Below are 19,365 nucleotides of genomic sequence, written 5' to 3'. Positions count from 1 at the left end.
ATCATACTCAGCAAAATAAGCTGTGAGTTTTCAGCACATGATAATAATAATAATAATAATAATAATAATAATAATAATAATAATAATAATAACAATAATAATAATAATAATAATAATAATAATAATAATAATAATAATAAACAGATATATGGGTAACAACAGCAAATGAAATAAGCAAATTATAAAGCAAATGTCACGGATATTTGTGTACGTGTGGAGGCGCAATGGCCCAGTGGTTAGGGCAGCGAACTCGCGGTCGGAGGATCGCGGTTTCGATTCTTATACCGTTGTGTGTGTTTATTGAGTGAAAACACCTAAAGCTCCACGAGGCTCTGGCAAGGGGTGATGGTGACCCCTGCTGTACTCTTTCGTCCCAACTTTCTCTCACTCTTTCTTCCTGTTTCTTGAGTAACGCTGCGATGGACTGGCGTCCCGTCTAGCTGGGGGGAACACATACGCCATAGAAACCGGGAAACCGGGCCCATGAGCCTGGCTAGGCTTTAAAAGGGCGCATAAAAAACAAAAAACAATTGTATAGGCGCAGGAGTGGCTGTGTGGTAAGTAACTTGCTTACCAACCACATGGTTCCGGGTTCAATCCCACTGCGTGGCATCTTGGGCAAGTGTCTTCTACTATAGTCTCGGGCCGACCAAAGCCTTGTCAGTGGATTTGGTAGACGGAAACTGAAAGAAGCCCGTCGTATATATGTATATATATATATATGTGTGTGTGTGTGTATGTTTGTGTGTCTGTATTTTTCTCCCCAACATCGCTTGACAACCGATGCTGGTGTGTTAACGTCCCTGTAACTTAGCGGTTCGGCAAAAGAGGCCGATAGAATAAGTACTAGGCTTACAAAGAATAAGTCCTGGGGTCGATTAGTTCGACTAACGGCGGTGCTCCAGCATGGCCACAGTCAAATGACTGAAACAAGTAAAAGAGTTAAGAAAATGTATATGTACTTCTTAAAAAAAATATTGTGTAATTACGAATATTTGCCGATAGGCTATTGTATGCTTACGCAGTACAAAATAAACAAAAATTTAAATTTGAATATAACAATATAAAAATTTAAAGATCTGAAGAATTCAAAGATAGATAATAAGAGAGACCTACACGGTGTTTGTGATATAGTTGCTAGCAAGCAGCTTGAGAAAACGCCTGTACAGTATGAGACCCCAATATCTAAGTATATGTATATACAAGTGACATGCCTATTGAAATTAAACACCTTGCCTATACAAATAACATGCAAAACCAGTATAGAAGATACACTTGTCCAATGCAGATGATTCCACCTGAGTTGAAGTCAATGAGTATTGAACTCATAACGAAGAGGCTTGCTAATCATATCAGCAGATCCGATCAGAAAACCACATGTGTCATAAATAGCTGAAATCATCCATCATTGGTTAGGGCTCAGATCAATAATAAAGATGTAATAATTAATGTGGGATGGAGAAATTACACGAAGGAAATTATCATGGACGTCATCTGGATAGAACAAACGAAGCATACTGTAATGGTAGATAAATAAAATAAACGAGGAATTGAATGGGAAGAAAACGAACAAGCAATAGAGTGTAGAAAAGCTAGGGATTAAAAGCTGTTATTGTAAGGGATTTCAATTAATGAAATAAATTGTTGGAAACAGAGAAATTACTGTCCTTAAAATAACGTACGATCAAATTGCTGTGGGAATAGAGTAGAAAGTAAAGAGGGTAGGGTAAGAAAAATAAACAGTGAGAAATTCGTTATGGAGAGAAGATGTAACAGCGTAGGTTGCCGTGAGAAAAAGGTTGACCATTGGAAATGTAGAAAATTGTTGTGAGGGAGAGGAGAATGAATGAGTGGAATGCGGTGGGAAAGGTGAAGAAAGAACGGGATACAAAAATGTTAAGGCAAGCGTTAATGAACGTAGCAATAGCAAATTGTATGTGTAGTCGGAAGGAATGAATGAGCGAGAAAATACTGTAAAAATGGAGGTGGTGGGGATAGGATAAATGTAGAGGAGTAAAGAGAAGAAATTTTTCAAAATTAAATAAATAAGTAAATGAATAAATAAAAGTCAGAACAAAAGAATATAAGAAAGACAGAAGAAATAAATGTTTGCTAAAATTCATTGTGGCTGTCATCTGCCTTTTTATGGTCGTTTGTCTCGGTTGTAATTGCAGTCGAAAGAAAAGGTTGGAAGAGGTTGGCCGCCATCTTTACAAAACTCCTCTCCAACAACCACATCTCTTCAACTAAGCCTTCGTTCTCACAACACATGTGATTAATTGCTGATGACAGACGACACTGTTGCAGACAAACATTATCACCGTTTAACGAATAACTAATAAATTTTCATTGTGTTCCAATCAGCATAAAAGTCAGTCTTGCTCGGCATGCATACACACATATATACGTACACAAACTCATACACATAAATAAGTATGAATGTATGTATGTCTACACATGCACATACACACACACACACACACACACACACACATGTATATATACATATGTATATTTATCAAAAAGAGGCATTCATACAAAAGTACATATATACAGATACACAAACATCCATACACATATACACATATACATACATACATGCATACATACATACATACAAGACACATAACACAAACGCATGCATTCATATATGCATAAATACAAACATAAATACATACATTCGTACAGACACATTTGCACACTTTACACGCACACACACACACATACATATACATACAAACACATACACGCAGACACATGCATACGTACATACATATATACATACAAACATACATACATACATACATACATACATTCATACATACATACATACATACATACATACATAGAAGCTTGCATATTTATTCAATCATGCTCACATGCCCAAACAAATAGGCGCACCAGAACTCCAAACATTCTTACTCATATGTACACATACACACAACCATATACACAAACACCGATACATCAATTTACACTATAGCATGTGCACACACATATGTACGCACACGTTTATACATGTATACACACAGGCATTCACTAATATATCCATTCGCACGCGCATACAAACACTCGAACGAACCCAACATTTGAGGACTACTCATGTGTCAGCTGTTACACTCACAGATATTCAAGAGACGAATGAATGTAGGAATTTCTGTTGGCGCCTTAGCTCGTAAAAATAGCAACCAAATATCCCTCAAAACACACCTTATTGTCTTACAGAAAGACAATGGATATTGGATGACTTCCTAGATGCACCAATGTCTAGTAAAAAAAAATGGGATGGTCACAGTTGGAACGCTTTTGATTATGATTTTGTTTGATAAATGTGTGCCTGAAATTTTTTAAATAAGATTAGCCGAACCAATATCAGGGTGATCACCCGACATGCTTCAAATTAGTACCAATTCATCCTTAAGTGAAGTACGATAATGTAGTCGTAGCTGATAAAAAAAAAGGCGGGTTGGTTATGCCTGGAACACATTCGATCATGTCTATTAGATCAGGGATTACTCAGAGTTTCAAAAGCAACAGAAACAATACCTAGTTACATAATATTTTGCACATACATGTACCTACCTACCTACCTACATACCTACCTACCTACCTACATACATACCTACCTACCTACATACATACATACATACATACATACATACATACATACATACATACATACATACATAAAGAAAATACCTACGCTGAACTGTTGAGGAATCTACAGCTACACTATCCAGATTATAAGTGCAGGCTTATACGTGTAATTATTGGGGTACTGCCTAAATACCAACCTTGAGAAAGTAGGCTTCTCAAAATCAGAAAGGGGAAAGCCGATTCGAAGACTACAGATCCAAGTCATCACCGGAACCGTAAAAATCTGTAAAACTTTCCAGAAGTTTATCATTTATGTATATGAGCATGTCTAGACATGCAACTATATACATGAGAATACATACATAAAACAAAACATACAATTCTTCACATATACATACATACATAGAAAATACCCGGTTGAGGTTGTTGAAATTCTAATGAAGGAGACTTGGATCTAGGTTTGAAACTGGCTCTATCTCTATTGGCAAGAAATCTTGAAATAAAACTGAATAATGACTTACATACATATATATCTGGAAGTATAAAAACCTGCAACACCTTAAGATTTAAAGCACGATGGTTACAACAAGATGCTTTTCTTTACAACCTTACTACCAGGTAGGTGGCCACTCAAAATTGACTTAAAATTAAAAAGCGAAAGAGAACATACACACACAAATACATACATGTAAGCCTAGTACTTATTCTATCGTTCACTTTTGCCGAACCGCTAAATTACGGTCACATAAACATACCATCTTGGGTTGTCAGTCGATGGCAAGGGGACATGATATTATTTAAATGCCACCACGAGTGGCAAGCGAGTTATCAGCCGTACAGGCAAATCAATAAAACACATACATACAATATAATATATGTACTTATGAGTTCAAATTCCACCATCATCTCTGGCACAAACACATCCAAAAGTTCTAGAAAAGCTAATTCTTTTGTTTCTCTAAACCACGTAATTTGACTTCAGGCCATTGTTCTCATGCACCAACCTATGTCTCCTATGTGTGTTGTGGAGAAGTTGTCGTTTTTAGCAGTTTTGCTTTGTGCATGTGTGGTATGTTTATGTTGTTGAGTGTGATAGATGTTATATTTGATATTGCCAGTAAAAAGAGAAATAGTATTTGGTTGATACCAAATCTTATAGGTGTAGGCGTGGTTGTGTGGTGAAAAGCTTGCTTCTCACCCACCTGGTTCCGGGTTCAGCTTCACTGCATGGCATTCTGGGCTAGTGTCTTCTACAATAGCCTCGGACCGACCAAAGACTTGCGAATGGATTTGGTAGACAGAGACTAAAAGATGCCCGTCATATATATATAAATATATATATATATGCCTCTGTGTGTGACTTTATGTCTGTGTTTGTCCCTCACCACTGCTTGGCAACCGTTGGTCGTATGTTTACGTCCCCGTAACCTAGCGGTTGTGTGAAATGGACTGCTAGAATAAGTACTAGGCTTCAAAAATGATAAGTCCGGTTAATTACAGTTTTGCTAATCTATTGCCATTGATTAGTACATTTTTGCCGAGCCGGAAAGGATGTAAAGCAAAGGTGACCTAAGCGGGACCTGAACTCAGAACACAGACAGTCGGAACAAATACCAAGTGGTATTTATTAGACGGAAGTGTGCAAACGAAAAAGAAACTATAAGTCTTATTATAAAGAAACACGATGAATGAAAATAACACGAAACAAGGAGAATAAGGGTGAAGCCGAAGGTGATGGAATTTGAATAGGTAGATTTTCAAAGCTATGTCTTTCCACGATCAATTCCATACAATAAAATGAATACGTCAAAATTTTATAGAACCATTCACTCAATATTTCTCTCTTCAATTTTAACTTCTTAATTAACACATGAAAGCGCATGGCTAAGCGGCGATGGTGTGGGACTCATGATGGTAAGATTGTGGTTTCAATTCCTGGGCCGGGTGATGCGTTGTGTTCTCGAGCAAAACACTTCGTTTCGCGTGGTTCCAGTCCATTCAGCTGGAAAGAATAAGCAATCTTCCGACGGACCTGCGTCCCGCCCAAGGAGGAATATCTGCACAGCAAGAGAAAAACCGGGAAACCAGCCTTATACCCCTTATGGAGTAATGTGCACTAACCTATTAACACATGATTTCATTACAATTTAGGGCAGCGACCTAACAGAATGATCACAGAATCGGAAAAATTGCTTTCTGATATTCATTCCGACTTTTCACGTTATAAGTTCAAATTCTAACTACCAAAGTCAACATTGCCTTTCATCCTATCGGGGCCGATAAAATAAAGTACAAGTCAAGTACTGAAGTCGATGTAGTGGACTTATTCCACTCTCAAAATTGCTGGCCTAGTGCCAAAATTAGATAGAGAATTACACTCGTTGATACTTTATATTTGCAACTTTTATTCTTTCCCTTCCTTTCTTATAGATTTCGAGTCTCCACCTTAATATATAGTTGAAGTTTTTCTTTGTATGTATTTCTTTATTAACAGGTCTACTTACTACGACACAAGGGAAATAAATCCCTACTAATAATATTTATATACATTGAGTTATGTAACTTAGATATTTTTAAAACCTAGAATGGAATAACAAAAACTTTACGCAACAGTAATGTTACACATATAACATTATCGAGTTTCCAGCTTGATGGTTACATAAGATAAACTGAGCATGGAACTTGAAGTTACGATGTTTTATCTTCAGCGGACTATATCATCGTGTTTTGTGTGTGTGTGTGTGTGTGTGTGTGTGTGTGTATGTGTGTGTGTGTGTGTGTGTGTGTGTGAGTGTGTGTGTGTGTGTGTGTGTGTGTGTCTGTGGGTGTGTGTCTGTGTGTGTGTGTGTTTCTGTACGCGCGTGCGTGCGTGCGGGTGCGTGTTTGTGTGGGTGTGCGTTCACACACATACATGCACACACACACACACACACACACACACACACACACACACACACAGACGCATGCACGCACGCAAGCACACTCACACACACACACACATACACAAACACACACGCATGTATCGAATAACTAATTTATAATTTTGTTCACTGAAATAACAGAGAAATATCGATATCTACCGTTTTCGCTCATCCACGGGACGATTCACTTCGTTTGGTTTGAGATATTCAGTGGGATTTTTAACACTCAACGTCTTTAGAGGGACGTTTTCCTGGATAACTCCCGCAGCTTAATCAGCACATGAACAAAACATATACATTAAGTATATGTTCACATTACCAGAGTTGCTTCTAATTTGAAATTTAATATTGTTTCACTTATGCGGCGCTAATGCACATCGACAGATAAATTTTACTCTAACTGCTTATATACCTCAGACTAGCGATTCAAATTCATTTCGAGGTAACTCGGTGATTCAAGCATGCGGTGCCGTTGAGCTAAAATAACAGCAAAACATTGATATCCACTTCTCTCTCTAACCGAATCGTCTCCCGGGCTGAATTCCGTAGCTAATATAAGCAGAAACAAAACATTCGTTAAGTATGTGACATCGGTAATGTTGTGGCGACGGAGTAATGGGTCACCGATGAAGAATAATCAAGTCTGAAATCAGCGCTATGACACTATATCGTTTGCTGTAGGAAGCTTGTCTCCTGTCAGTCATTAGAAAAGTGCTCTCTCGTGGCTAAGAGTTGCTTTGACTCTTATTTCTAGCAATGCTGGTGCTGACTAGCACCCACCGTCACTTTAGTGACGACTATAATTGTTGCTTTTGGTTGTAAATTATGAATAACCACCTTAATTTACAATGATATTTATAAACTATATACGGCTAAAGTCATAGTTAACACGCTCGAGTACTCTAGGAGGTGGGAACACCTTCTGGTGAGAAATAGTCACGAGAGAAAATTTTCCACTGGTGCGACATGTATGAAAATAGGTTAGGATGTGAACGGCGTCATCGGATCTTGAGATTAATTCAGAATTAAATACATAAAGTCGCACGGATGAGCATGCTTATACAGGAGTCGTCTAGAAACGACGGTCTTTCAGTAGCGAATGGTCTTCCCACATCCAAGTGCGATGGGACGTGTTAAATATGACGTTGCATGTATATATTTTATTCAACGCTGCTCCGTGAGACTTTATTTAATTCTAGCTTGATCAAGCTTTAGGTACATCAGCAATCGCATCGTTTGCTGCTCAAATACAAGAACGATTTGTTCTTTTAAGGATGGGAAAATTAGATTTAATGGTTATAGTTGATGCTGCGAAAAAAGATACGCATGCGTCATATGATGTTTTGATGTTATTCACAACCCAATGTGTTTTCATACATGTTGTCTACGAGAGGAATTTACTCCCGAACTGAGAGAAAAATGTGATAGGTCTCCTTCCGTTCGCGTGTGCTCGAAGGTGTTAAATAAGATTTTACGAATACACACTCACACTCGGACACGCACACACACACACACACACACACACACACACACATACACACACACACACACACAAGCGCACATGAATCATTTAATGAACACTGGAGTTATACATGAGCTACTTCAATTTTCATGATAGGATAGTGCACTATTCGTACGTGATTGTGTTGCATACCGAGTACCATCGGGCAATCGTTCAGACTCGTTATCTCGTTATCTCTCACAGAAGTGATTGCCTTTCTTGATGATTCTTTTCAACAAGCATCACGCATTACACACACACACACATACACACACACACACACACACACACACACACACACAAACACACACACACACACACACACACTCACACACAATCTCGGGCGCGCGCGCACATATGAGTAACCACCTAGCAACATGTGGTCAGAAAATATTTATATTTCCATTCTACAAACTACACAGTCCAAGTGAAATTGAAAGAAAAATCAGAGAAAAGTCAGTAAAATTATCTTATTTGGGGGTTTAAAGTTCTATTACCACAGCTACTCCTACAACCACTACCACTACCACCATCACCAACAACAGCAACAATAATAATAAAGAAGATGATAATGATGATGATGATAACTGAAATGTAAAAATCCCTGGAAAATATTATTTATAACATTTCTAAAATTAGCCCAACAATTACTGCTTTGGCCAGGGCCAAAATACAGGCCTCTTGACATGTTCAACAAACCGTGACGCCTAAACCAAACGCCAATCAACTTAAGTACTTTAATAAAATCGCACACTGATTGGTCAGAATACAGTTTGCAAAAAATTAGTATTCTGGAGCCTATACAAATGTATTTAAGGCACACAGTTTAGCCATCTCGCTACAGTTGTTAGTTGTAAAACATAACAAACACCACTACTATATGAACCTGAAGATTGCATGGTTTAATGCATGAAAGTACTAGTTCAATCAGAATGGAGATTTAATAATCTCTCATTTCATTATATTATATTATTATAAGATTGTAAATAAGACGTAAAAATCAAAGTTGGAATTTCTTTGAGTAATATATACACAATCATACACACCCGTATATATATATATATATATATATATATATATATATATATATATATTCTTTTATTCTCTTACTTGTTTCAGTCATTTGACTGCGGCCATACTGGAGCTCCACCTTTAGTCGAGTAAATCGACCGCAGGACTTATTCTTTGTAAACCTAATACTTATTTTATCGGTCTCTTTTGACGAACTGCTAAGTTACGAGGACGTAAACACACGAGTATGGAAGTTTAGTTCACGGGTCATGTAAACGATTAGGTACGCTAGGTAAGTGCTGTAACGGATTGCTAGGACTCCAAGGTTATAGCCGAGACGGTAGTTATGGAACTATTGTAGATTTCTGATGCAGCGGATGTATAATTGTTAAGGGGAACAGCAAACATTAAGGCATACATCTCAAAACGTATACGATATTCTTATTGGAAAAATTCAGTCTTACAGCTGTTTCTAGGATATCCCCGAGTATGGGTTATACCGTCATCAGAGATAAATAGGGAAAATGAGAATGGTATAAATAAATGAGATGACGACATAGAGGAATGGAGTAAAAGAATAAGGAGATGGAGAGAAAGAAGAAAAAAGAAGCATAAAATTCGTAGTTCCAAGAAACAAGAACCAGGTGATTCTGTTATTGAACGTTGATATGTTCGCGTCTTTTTTCTCTGGATGTTTACTATATCAGGATTTTAACCCACATGGATCAACGCAGGATTGCACCTAAGAACTTATGCTCATGGATCTACAACATCCGAAAGTTGAACTATGAACTTTTATGCTTCTTTTTCTTCTATGTCTCCATGCCCTTATTCTTTTATTCCCTTCCTCTATGTCGTCAGCTCATTAATTTATATCATTCTCATTTTCCTTATTTGTCTCTGGTTTGTCTCTCATTTTCCCTATTTGTCTCTGATGGCGGAATATCCCATATTCGGGAATAACCCAGAAACAGCTGTAAGACTTTGAAGTTTTTTTTTTCAATAATAATATTGAATACGGCTTGAGATGTTTGCCTCGCCCTAATGTTTGTTGCCCTCTTTGAAACACACACACACACACACACACACACACACACACACACACACATATGTATATGTATGTATGTATGTATGTATACAGAGAGAAAAAGAGTGAGATATACAGATAGATAGATAGATGGATAGATAGATAGATAGATAGATAGATAGATAGATAGATAGATAGATAGATAAGCATATACACTAATATACTTGTCATACACATATACGGACACACACAAGCGCACACACAAACAGGAATACACATAAGCTTATATATGCATAAACCAGCTGCATATTACATACATAAATACACTCCCACATACACACATGCACACACATATACATCAGTATGTGCATGCATATATATACATATATATATATATGTGTGTGTGTGTGTGTGTGTGTGTGTGTGTTTACATATATATATATATATATATATATATATACTCTCTCGAGTACAGCACACACCATCCCTATATTTTATTTCTTACTTGCTTCTTCATGCCCCTCGTTCTCTTTTCTCTTTCTCTCTCATTCCCTTTCTTTCTCTCTCTCTCCCTCTCTTTCTATCCTTTTCCCTTTCTCTCCCTTTCCCTCTCTCTCTCCCTTTCCCTTTCTTTCTTTCTCTCTCTCTCTTTCTCTTCCCCTTGTCATTGTTCCGAGCTAAAAACAACATCAATAAAGATTACAGAGAGACAAAATAATAACAATAATAATAATAATAATAATAATAATAATAATGATAACAACAAAAGCAAAAACAACAATAATAATAATAATAATAATAATAATAATAATAATAATAATAATAATAATAATAATAATAATAATAATAATTACAACAACAACAACAACAACAACAACAAAAATCAAAAGCAAAATGAACATAATAACGAGAAAGACTTCAGGACTCAGCAATTTATGGCGAATGTCTTTCAGAAAAGAAAGAAATGGTGCAGTGACTAGTTTGTGTATCAGTTTGCTTAGTGGTCCGGCAAGTAAGACGTTGCCAGTTGTGTAGGTAGGTTGTATGAGCGTTAGAGAGTGGCCAACTGCTGTCTCAGAATCTATTCATCAGCAGTGTTTTACGAGTTTTTAGTACACTAAAAACTGTAAATCCTACATCTGCATCCCGATTATCGTCCTTCACACATAACTCGGCCATTTTTCACCCATTCAGCTGTCACTGTCAAGAGTTGCTTTGCAAGAGGTAATATAAGAGATGGCAGACAAGGAGACAATTGCTCTTATATAATGTGTTTTTCTTTTGTTGTGTGTGGTTTGTGTGTGTGTGCGTGTGTGTGTGTGTGCGTGTGTGTGTGTGTGTGTTTGTGAGTATATAAGTGTGTGAGTGTATGTGTGTTTGTGAGTATGTGTGCATGTGTGTGTGTGTGTGTGTGTTTGTGAGTATGTGTGCATGTGTATGTGTGTGTGTTGTGTGTGCTATTGTGTGTGAGAGTATATATGTGTGTGTGTGTGTTTGTGAGTATATAAGTGTGTGAGTGTATGTGTGTTTGTGAGTATGTGCGTACGTGAATGTGTGTGTGTGTAGTGAGTGTATGTACAAATATGTGAGTGTATGTGTAAATATGTGAGTGTGTGAGTATATGAGTGTGTGATTGCATGCGTATGTGCTTGTCAGTGTGTGGGGTGAGTGTTTGCTGTATATGAGTGTGTGTGTGCGAGTGAGTGCATTTGTGAGTGTGTGTGTGTGTTTGTGAGTATGAGTGTGTTTGTGTATGTGTGAATGTAGGTGTGGGTGTCTGTGTGCGTGTGTTGTGTGTGCATATGTGTGTGTGCGTGTGAGTGAATGAGTGTGCTATATGTGTGTGTGTTTTCTAGTTAAGTCCGCTCATCTGGAAGTTGCGCCAACAACTCCGTTACGTCGCCATTACTATCGCCACCACTACTACCACCATCACTAACAGCAACAACATCCGAACCATCACCACCACCACTACCACCAAAACCACCACCACCACCACCACCACCACCACCACCACCACCAAATACAATAGCAGCAGCAACAGCATTATCAGAGTCAAGACTACAACCAACCATATCAATATCGTCACTACAAAAACTAGCAACATCAGCAGAAATACCACTAACACAAGTAATTGTGCTGTAGCAGACCCACTGCGGCAACCACAACCACCAACAACAAAACCACCACAACCACCACCACAATCACCACGACAACTACCAACACAGTCACCTCCACCACAAACAACCATCACCAACACTACCACCAATACAGCCACCTCCACCACAACAACCATCACCAACACTACCACCAATACAGCCACCTCCACCACAACAACCATCACCAACACTACCACCAATACAGCCACCTCCACCACAACAACCATCACCAACACTACCACCAATACAGCCACCTCCACCACAACAACCATCACCAACACTACCACCAATACAGCTACCTTCACCACAACAACCATCACCAACACTACCACCAATACAGCCACCTCCACCACAACAACCATCACCAACACTACCACCAATACAGCCACCTCCACCACAACAACCATCACCAACACTACCACCAATACAGCCACCTCCACCACAACAACCATCACCAACACTACCACCAATACAGCCACCTCCACCACAACAACCATCACCAACACTACCACCAATACAGCCACCTCCACCACAACAACCATCACCAACACTACCACCAATACAGCTACCTTCACCACAACAACCATCACCAACACTACCACCAATACAGCCACCTCCACCACAACAACCATCCCCACCAACAACAACAAAACCACCACCTCCATCACAACCATAATCATCACCATCACCACAACCACAGCCACCACCACTATCACTGCAACAACAACAACACCAGCAGCAGCAGCTCCATCAGAATCAAAACTACTGCACAAGCACATCAATACCATCACGACGGTACCACTAATATCACCACCGCTATCAAAAACAGATCGACAATAGATGTAGATCTATCTGCACCCCCCCCCTCAACCCAACGGCGCACCACCACCACCATCAGCACCACTACCCACACCACCAACAGCCCAACTCATTAGCTTATCTACTACCGCCATCATCATCACCACAACCGCTATCACTACCTTTTCTATCACCGTCACCATTAACACTACCACCACCACTATCACCACAATCACCATCCAACCACCACCACCTCCTGCACCATCTTCATCTTCACTACAACCACCATTACTACCATTACAAGAGCGAGAACAAACCCATCACGTGTATATATATGTATGTGTATATATGTATGTGTATATATATATATATATAGTTCAAAAACACAATAACAAAAAAACAAAAAAACAACAAAGTGAGGACGTGATATGGATAGTATTATTGGACGCTCAGGAAAGGAAAGAGAGAGTGTATGACGTTTCGGGCGTAGCCCTTCGTCGGAAAGATGGAAAGTTCGGAGAATGGAAGAACGGAGAAAGAGGAAAATGGTACCGATGCCCACGAGGTTACATGATATATATATATAGATATATATATACACGAGTGAGTGGACAAAACAGTTTGATTCAAATTCGTTGGTACTCGTGTGTTTCAAGCGTGATGCTAGTCGCCTGACTGCCGACTAGTATTATACATATATATATATATATATGTCGAGCGTCCAGTAACACAATATTTGTGTCACGTCCTTGCGTTGTTGTTTTTTGTTGTCCTTTTATCGTTTTTCTTTTTTGAACTTATATACAGACATATATGTGTATGTGTGTGTGTGTGTGTGTTTTATTCTTTTACATGTTTCAGCCATTTGACTGCGCCCATGCTTGAGCAACAACTTAAAGGATTTAAGTCGAACAAATCGACTCCTGGCCTAGTTTCTTAAGCCTGGTACTTACTCTATTGTTCTCTTTTACCGCACCGGTAGGTTTCGGAGACGTAAAACACACCAACATCGGTTGTCAAGCGATGGTGGCAGGACAAAGACAGACACACAAAGCTATATATACATGCATATATAATTATGGTATATTCCGTTAAGAACGTAGTGAAGTACAGTATAAAGCTCGTCGCCTTCATATTCCACCCTGTGCTATCCAGTAGTAGTATTATACGAACTTCTAGGTTTGCGTTTGGGTTGCTGTCGTGTGTGAATTGAAAGAATCTTGGAATCAACAAGAAAGAGTACGGTTGGACAGTTATATTCAAACACTACAATTGTTTCTACGCAACGTAGTTCTCCAGGAGTGCAGGTACTTGATTATGCAACTGTTACCCTGCATTCTGAGATCTGGTTTCCTCAGGCAATATGTAACTATTGTCTCCATAAGTTCAAATTCTCCGCCTCAGGAGTAACCTCTCTGTCTGTCGTGGCCTAGAATTAGTAATATATATATATATATATATATATATATATATATATGTGTGTGTGTGTGTGTGTGTGTGTGTGTGTATGCATGTATGCATATATATATATATATATATATATATATATATATATATATATATATCATATATATATATGTATGTTTGTATGTATATATATATGTATGTATGCATGTATGCATATATATATCATATATATGTATGTATGTATATATATATATATATATATATATATATATATATATAAGACGAGTTTCTTTCAGTTTGACTACTAAACCCACTGTGGAGGCGCAATGGCCCAGTGGTTAGGGCAGCAGATTCGCGGTCGTAGGATCGTGGTTTCGATTCCCTGACCGGTCGTTGTGAGTGTTTATTGAGCGAAAACACCTAAAGCTTCACGAGGATCCGGCAGGTGGTGGTGGCGAACTTTGCTGTACTCTTTCACCACAACTTTCTCTCACTCTTTGTTTCTGTTGTGCCTGCATTTCAAAGGGCCAGCTTCACCACACTCTGTGTGACGCTGAATCTCCCCGAGAACAACATTAAGGGTACACATGTCTGTGGAGTGCTCGGCCACTTGCACGTTAATTTCACGAGCAGGCTGTTCCGTTGATCAGATCAACTGGAACTCTCATCGTCGTAAGCGACGGAATGCCACGGCGACGACGATGACTAAACTCACAAGGCTTAGGTCGGCCCGAGGCTATAGAAGATGACACTTGGCCAAGGTTCTATACAGTGGGACTGATCTCGGAACGATGTGGTTGGGAAGCCAGCGTCTTACCACACAGCCATACCTATGTGTGTGTAAGTGTGTGTGTGTGTGTGTGTGCGTGAGTGTAAGCATGTGTGTCACTGTGTGTGTATGTGTATGTGTATGTATGTATGAATATATGTATGTTTGTATGTATATTTATATATTTATACATACATATATATATATATATATATATATATATATATATATATATATATATATATATATATATATATATATGTATGTATGTATGTATGTATGTGTGTATGTATATACGTTGTGTAGTGTGAATGTGTTGTTTGTGTGTCTATGAATGTATGTGTGTGTGTATGTGTGTGTTGTTTGTTTCAGCTCTAGGTTTGTAAAAACCGAAAAGAACTACGTTAGGAGGCCTTCCTGTTGTGGCCAGCACATCTTTTTTTATCAAAACTAAGCAAGTTTAATCTGTATACGTTCCATATATGTGTATGCATGTGTAAGATAAACAGTTCTTTTTTAATCTAAAATATACTCTCCTTCATTCTCTACTATAAGAGGCAACACCCCGAAACTAGTCTGTAGATGCTAGACCAGCAAGTGGAAGCGGCTGACCTCCCCTGTTCGAAGGTTATAATGGACACAGGTTCGTGTGTCACATAACTAGCTAGAGGCGATGGCCTTTTGAAGCTAATCAACGACAGCATTCGTCCTATTTTTGAACTGCCATGTTGGTTTGGCGATAACTATTAATATCCAGTACCACTGCCGTAGTCTCCTTTAGAGAGATTTAGAAATATTAATATTTCTATCTCCCTCTCTCTCTCTCTCTCTCTCTCTATATATATATATATATATATATATATATATATATACATACATATATTATATATACATACATATATTATGTATATATATATATATATATATATATATATATATATACATATATATATATATATATATATATATATATATATATATATATATATATATATATATATATATATATATATATATATATATATAAGAGTGTATAAAGGTTTATACACAAAGAGACGACCCATGACAAGATTTCTTAATGCTTAAAAGGGCAGTTAAATCCAAGCCACGATAAATTAATTCTAACGGCACGCCGATAATGGAACTAGGATGAAAGTAATTATTATTTTTAGTTAATCCCATACTCGAGTTTCCCTATTAATGAACAAATATATTAATTTGTCATCTGTAGTTCATCAGTGGGATCGCTAAAACAATGCATAATTATGTAGCTTAATACGTACCGGAAAAACACGTGCGAGCTGCATCCTTATACATTATGGAGTCAAATCAAACGCGCAAGCGCATTCACATATCTAGCTGCAAATAATAAATTTTAAGCTGTGTTTTATTAGCCTCAGAATAAGGAAATTTTACTGTGTAAATCATAAGGGTAGGAAATTAGAATAATTTATTACCAGTGGTTCGCATGCGTAATAAAAGTCATAAGACAACATATTTTATATATAAAAGTGTTTAAAGGTTTATACACAAACAGAAGACCTATGACACGGGTTCTTTCGGCACGCATAAAGCTACATAATTATGCATTGGTTTAGCGATCCCACTGATGAACTACGGATGACAAATTAATTTATTTGCTCATTAATAGGGAAACTCGAGCATGAGATTAACTAAAAATAGTAATTCCTTTCATTCTAGTGCCATTATCGGCGCACCTTTAGAATTATTTTTTCGTGGTTTCGGTTTAACTGCTCTTTTTAGTATATAAGAAGTCCTATCATGGGTCTTCTCTTTGTGTATAAACCTTTATACACTTTTATATATAAAAATATGTTGTCTTATGACTTTTATTACGCATGCGAACCACTGGCAATAGATTATTCTAATTTTTTTACCCTAATGATTCACACAGTTCTGTGTGTGTGTGTGTGTGTGTGTGTGTGTGTGTGTGTGTGTGTGTGTGTGTGTGTGTGTGTGTGTGTGTGTGTGTAATATTTATTTCAAGGAATTAATGACATTACAAACGGTAAATTTGACAAAACCATAACAAACGGAAAATTCGTAGCTAATTCCTCATCAGTTAACGTCCAAGAGATCATAACGGTTTGGCGCCGTTATCGTTGATACCGTTCCTTCTTGTTGGCGCCAGTTGCAAAAGGCCATTGGGAATATCTAACGAACGTACAAGACAATGACATAAACAAACACGACTAACAAAATTATTCATAATAATTATACGAAAGAAAAAAGCCTTGCGACTACAGACAAAAATTATGAGTAACGCAATGGAATAGGAAAACGTTCAAAAATATATAAAAATATGCGTGTGTGTATACACACACACACACACACACACACACACACACACACACACACACGCACACGTATGATTGATCGCTAGCCACTAAACCTTTCTTATTTTCTCTCTCTGCTTATTTATTTCTTTTCTGTTGAAGAGCGTAGGCTCGAAATGTAAAAGACTTTCTCACTTTCCGATCGTTAAACTAATACATCTGTTTGTTGCTTACACACCCGTTTTTTTGTTATTTTTTGTTTTTGTTTTGTTTTTTTTTTTGTAAATTCCAACTATTTATATACATATATGAGTACATGATTTCACCAACTGTATAAACAACATGAAATACGAAAATAAACGAGTTAACTATGGAAACAACGAGAGAAAATAATGGAAAACAGGTCAAGCAAGCACAGAGAAACGACCCTTCATCAGTTGCTGGCTGTCTGTCTACTCCTCGTTTCGAGCATTCAACGAAAATATGAATCTTGAAAGATAGTTGCTCCCATAAATTCCAAAATAAAATTTAGGATTTATGGAGGGGCAATTGTTGACGGTAGACTCACATCTGCTGTTTGTGTGCGCGTGAATTTATGTCTCTGTGTCTTTGTGTCTGTGTTTGTCCCACTGTCAGCTTGACAGCTGGCGTTGGTTTCTTCACGTCCGCGCAACGTCATGAGCGAATGCCCCAACGACCACATGATCAAGGGATAGGAAGGAAGGAAAGAAGGAAGGGGGAGGAAGGAAGGAAGGGACGGACGAACAAACGAATGAACGAGCGAACAGCCTTCGACTTTTTTCTTTTCCCAAGAGATTTTAGCCCAATATTTACATACTTTTGTTTATAGCTTAGCTTTACTTGTTCCATGTTTCACTGGTTCTAAAAAGAATTATATCAAGATATTTCCGAATATCAGTCCTCACCAACTGAGAGATTTCTAAATGAAGTAAACTTCCCTTAACAGAATAAAGAAAATACTATTAAGCATAACAAATTCAAGAAATATACGGGGTGAGGTAAGTATGCATACAGTTGTTTAATACGACTGGAATGTTCTTTTCATTTCTCTATTTTTTAGGATAAGTATTCTATGATTCAATGTTTTTTTTTTTAACTAATTCTTTCTAATGGGTAAAGGGCAAAGACTCCATTCAATCATGTATGACCATGTGATTGCGCCTAGAAAGTTGCCCTCCGAGGCACAAGTCCGAGCAAGATTGTTTATGGAAGATTAGCAGTCGTTCACGCATACCAGTCTCCCTTCTCCACGCCACTGATGTTATCCAAGAAAAAGGCAAAGGCCGATACAGCTTGGCATTAGTGACGTCACAACTAGTTTCTACAGCTGAGTGAACTGGAGCAACGTGAAAATAAAGTGCCTTGCTCAAAAACACAACACACAGCCTGGTCCGGGAGCCGAACTCACTAAACAATTATTGTAAGCCCGATGCTCTAACCATTGAGCTACGCGCATTCATAACTCTTTTTATAGGTTATCCGGAAAGTTCTGAGCATTTTTTAATATGCAGAAAGGGATATAAATAATTGACCTTTCAATAAATTTTATTCAAGGAAATAATTTCCATTATTATTAATGACCTTTGTCCATCTAGCAGGCAATTTAAATATTCCATCAGCATAAAATTTGACTAGTCTTGAAGAAAAAAAATATCTAGATGAATTTTGACTCCATCTAAATCATTAAATGTTTTTCCTTCCAATGAGTCCTGTAGAGACAAAAACAAGTGGTGGTCGGATGGTGCAATAGGAGGAGAATATGGTGGATGGAGTAAGAGATCCCAGCCAAGTTCATGTAACTTTGCTCGGGTTGCCAAAGAGACATATAGTCGGGCATTGTCTTGTTGAAACACTGAA

Source organism: Octopus bimaculoides, chromosome 3, assembly GCF_046866305.1.
Source record: "Octopus bimaculoides isolate indiv1 chromosome 3, ASM4686630v1, whole genome shotgun sequence".
Classification (NCBI taxonomy): Eukaryota; Metazoa; Mollusca; class Cephalopoda; order Octopoda; family Octopodidae; genus Octopus; species Octopus bimaculoides.
The sequence above is the reverse complement of the archived record's forward strand: the minus strand, read 5'-3'. Positions refer to the sequence as shown.